General features: G+C 37.8%; 1 protein-coding gene across 1 annotated transcript in view; it reads left to right on the top strand.

Annotated features, from left to right (window-relative positions):
• Positions 1–5,000, top strand: part of sec14l7 (SEC14-like lipid binding 7) — a 20,320-nt gene that overhangs the window by 3,112 nt on the left and 12,208 nt on the right. The gene's annotated exons all lie outside the window — the stretch shown is intronic.

The raw sequence follows: 5,000 nt of genomic DNA, 5'->3' as shown, positions 1-5,000 counted from the left end.
AAGAGTTAGGGATGCATCGAATCCCGGTTTTTGGGGTTCGGCTGAACCCCCTGGTTGAGATTCTGCTGAGTCCTCGTCCCGTCCTCAGTCCATGAACACAGTAAACACATTAATGAAGTAAACAGTGACTGTCCTTCCTTTGCCGTACCTGAAGTTGCTGCATTCTGGCTGCTGTCTGTAGATTCCTTCATCACAGCTCGTATTCTTCCAGATGTTTCATACCAGATGTTGTAACAGCGGTGATGTTGTGTATTGTTTAGGGTCCTCGCCACCACCAGACTAATCAGCATTGCAGATTGAACATGCAGCTGGACTTGAATGGCCTTCTTCTGACTGAAAGTACTGCCAAACAACACTTTTTCTGCTCACCAGTTCCATTTCCACTTTCTCACAGCCTGCTGCATTGAACGCTCCACCTACGTAAACACCTTCCTGTAGTCAACGGTGGCGTCATTACGTCGACCAGCGTAGGGTTCGGTTTGGTGGAAAAAAAATTCGGCAGGGGTTCGGTTTCTGCCGAACCCCTGCCCAATATTCAGCCGAATCCGAAGCCAAATCCTGGATTCGGTGCATCCCTGATAAGAGGTATATGAAAATAAACCTGAACTCAAATTAGAAAAAAAAGAACCGTAGAGATACGATCTTGTAAACGTGTAGCTGTGTTTTAAAGAGAAACACTGAGTTATGTAGAATCAGATCAAATCAAATCTGTGACAGACATCAGTACCGAAGCCTCCAGCTGTGTTTCTCTCCACTGAAACTGGCTCTGGTGTCGTGGGTAAGAACGTGGGAACTGGCTTGTTAGCGATGAACCAGAGAGAGAAAGTTTTGCCTCGGGCGTTCGCTCCCACAGGCCTCTGACACATTTTTAACCCTTGTGTTGTCTTCCCGTCGACAACCTTTCGTTTCTCTGGGTCAAAATTAAAACTTTTGACCCTTTCCCTGATTTTTTTTTGTCACATTTTTCGAATTTTTTGTCACTTTTTTCCGAAGTCTGAGATGTTTTTCCCGACGTTTTTGTACCTTTTTTCTCATCTTTTCTTCGTGTTTTTTAAGTTTTTCCGACATTTTTGTTACTAACGTTCTTTTATCAACATGTTTTCAACGCTATATAATTGAATAAATCACCCAAATTCAATGGATGTATTGAACTGATCATTTATTTTACTTGTGAAGAGTGTTGTATGGAACCATCCACATTATTTTTTTGACCATTTGGTTGAAAGAAACCCAAATTTCTGATATAGAAACTTTTTGAAAATCGGTCATATTTGACCCGAGGACAACAGGAGGGACAACAGGAAGGTTAATACAAACAGCCGATACAAAGCCAGAGGAAGGTTAATGTGTTTCTCTCAGTCTGGGATCAGAAGAGGAAGACGTTCTCAGATCCTTTACTCGAGTACCAGTTCCAATGCAACAATGTTTAAAAATACTCCAATGTATGTAAAAGTCCTGCATTAAATCACTGAAGGTCTTACGAAACTGAGACTTGAAAGCCTCGGATAAGGCCTAATATCGGTGAGTACCGATCCGATACCACGCAATTTAGTCCAGAAGAAAGTCTACTTTTAAGTAGTTTATTTCTGTTCTTTTTCCGTTATGACTGACTATCAAACTGGATAACGGAAGTAAGTTCTATGGCGTTCATTGTTTGATTTTGATTGTTTCACAAATGTCTTAAAGCTATAGTGCGTCAGCGTGTCCACATGATTCAAGCCTTCCGTGATCATGCATCCCCCCCCCCTCCTCCACACAGTTGCTAGTAGCCAAGGAGGACATGGAGGATTGAAAAAAACATGATGGACTCTTCAGAAGAGGTCATTATCTTCACTTGAGTTTCTGCGCGGGAAAGTCGCCGGACGCCACAATCTTCTGAACATAGTCACACTGAGAAATACAGAGAGAGCTGTTTGGAGCTGATAGTCTTAATTAGCTTTGTAGCAACTCATTCGGCAACGGCTTGAATGTAACGGACGTTCATTAATATCAAAAAGTTACGCACTAAAGCTTTAACCTGAGCCAGGCCGATAATGATGGCAATCATATCACATCCATACAGGTAGTGTTTTCTCTGGGTTTATCAAAGACTTATAGGTGGGCATATTTGGCGGAGGGGTTTAAGGGAATTTCCTCAAGAAAATGTGATGTTTTTCAATTATAAAAAAAACATAATTTTGGACCATTATTATCACCATATCTGTGTAAAACTAGAGCAGATATAAAGAATAATACTCAAAAAGCTTAAAGACAAAACTTGATGAAGAAGTCCAACTACAATCATTAGATCTGAGAAAAGTCTTTTACTTAGTTTGTTGCTTTTTCAACGTTTTTTGCGCTTATTTGCCGCATTTTACATTCATTCAGCTTAGGTGCTGACAAAAACGGCTCAGGTGCTGCAACTAAGACTTATAACGGCACTTATAACGGCAGGGAAAACTCTGCATGCAGGAATAGTAGTATACAGCTGTAAGTAAAATATGTCTTTTTTTAACACACTCGGATCGGTACTCGGTATTGGCCAATATGCAAGTTCAGGTATTAGTTAGTTTAGTTTATTTTGAACTTGTTCATAATATATATATATATATATATATATATATATATATATATATATATATTATGAACATGTTCAAAATAACAGATAAATAAGAACATCTAACAACAATCTTCCAAAATTATTGTAAGTTATTCAAATAAGAAATTCCCACGCTCAAAAAGGAGTAGGAAGAAGTTCCGAAAAAAGTATACTTTTGTGGTCCTATACCCTCTTTTTCTATTTTTATACTTTAGTTAAATACAAAACAAACTGATGCTTCACTTATTTATACATGTTTACATACATGTACCTACACGAACATAAACACATGCATACACATTTCTTTCTTTTCCATCTATCTACTTTGTTTCCTTCTATCTACATCAAACCGAATGATAATATAATAATAATAATAATAATAATAATAATAATAATAACCCATCCATACTAGACTTAGTATATAAGCCCAGGAACCATACAGTCAGTATACAATACTATCACCTCGAGTCCTTTTCAGTATCGGGAATCGGGAATTAAAAAATGGGATGGAACATACAGTATGTAGAGTTTCTCCTGTTATCTGTTGTTGAGCTGCAGGTTTGTGGACGGTCAGGACATCGTGTCTGTTAAAGTTCATAGTTCAGCGGCTCGGATCGATCAGGGGACTCTGTGACAGTATATCAATATTTGCATTGGCTCTGAACTTTGGACAGTTTTCCTCACTAGACCAAAAAAAAACAGACAAACTGTATTGAACTGGATCAGGTTTTCTGTTGTGTGATTAAAGGGGAACTATGCAGTTTTTTTTTTGACCATTTGGTTGAAAGAAACCCAAATTTCTGATATAGAAACTTTTTGAAAATCGGTCATATTTGACCCGAGGACAACAGGAGGGACAACAGGAAGGTTAATACAAACAGCCGATACAAAGCCAGAGGAAGGTTAATGTGTTTCTCTCAGTCTGGGATCAGAAGAGGAAGACGTTCTCAGATCCTTTACTCGAGTACCAGTTCCAATGCAACAATGTTTAAAAATACTCCAATGTATGTAAAAGTCCTGCATTAAATCACTGAAGGTCTTACGAAACTGAGACTTGAAAGCCTCGGATAAGGCCTAATATCGGTGAGTACCGATCCGATACCACGCAATTTAGTCCAGAAGAAAGTCTACTTTTAAGTAGTTTATTTCTGTTCTTTTTCCGTTATGACTGACTATCAAACTGGATAACGGAAGTAAGTTCTATGGCGTTCATTGTTTGATTTTGATTGTTTCACAAATGTCTTAAAGCTATAGTGCGTCAGCGTGTCCACATGATTCAAGCCTTCCGTGATCATGCATCCCCCCCCCTCCTCCACACAGTTGCTAGTAGCCAAGGAGGACATGGAGGATTGAAAAAAACATGATGGACTCTTCAGAAGAGGTCATTATCTTCACTTGAGTTTCTGCGCGAGAAAGTCACCGGACGCCACAATCTTCTGAACATCATACTGAGAAATCCAGAGAGAGATGTGTGGAGCTGATAGTCTTAATTAGCTTTGTAGCAACTCATTCGACAACGGCTTGAATGTAACTGGACGTTCATTAATATCAAAAAGTTACGCACTAAAGCTTTAACCTGAGCCAGGCCGATAATGATGGCAATCATATCACATCCATACAGGTAGTGTTTTCTCTGGGTTTATCAAAGACTTATAGGTGGGCATATTTGGCGGAGGGGTTTAAGGGAATTTCCTCAAGAAAATGTGATGTTTTTCAATTATAAAAAAACATAATTTTTGGACCATTATTATCACCATATCTGTGTAAAACTAGAGCAGATATAAAGAATAATACTCAAAAAGCTTAAAGACAAAACTTGATGAAGAAGTCCAACTACAATCATTAGATCTGAGAAAAGTCTTTTACTTAGTTTGTTGCTTTTTCAACGTTTTTTGCGCTTATTTGCCGCATTTTACATTCATTCAGCTTAGGTGCTGACAAAAACGGCTCAGGTGCTGCAACTAAGACTTATAACGGCACTTATAACGGCAGGGAAAACTCTGCATGCAGGAATAGTAGTATACAGCTGTAAGTAAAATATGTCTTTTTTTAACACACTCGGATCGGTACTCGGTATTGGCCAATATGCAAGTTCAGGTATTAGTTAGTTTAGTTTATTTTGAACTTGTTCATAATATATATATATATATATATATATTATGAACAAGTTCAAAATAACAGATAAATAAGAACATCTAACAACAATCTTCCAAAATTATTGTAAGTTATTCAAATAAGAAATTCCCACGTTTAAAAAGGAGTAGGAAGAAGTTCCGAAAAAATATACTTTTGTGGTCCTATACCCTCTTTTTCTATTTTTATACTTTAGTTAAATACAAAACAAACTGATGCTTCACTTATTTATACATGTTTACATACATGTACCGTATATATCTACCTACCTACACGAACATAAACACAT

Source organism: Sander vitreus, chromosome 16 (assembly GCF_031162955.1).
Source record: "Sander vitreus isolate 19-12246 chromosome 16, sanVit1, whole genome shotgun sequence".
Lineage (NCBI taxonomy): Eukaryota > Metazoa > Chordata > Actinopteri > Perciformes > Percidae > Sander > Sander vitreus.
The sequence above is the reverse complement of the archived record's forward strand: the minus strand, read 5'-3'. Positions and strand labels throughout refer to the sequence as shown.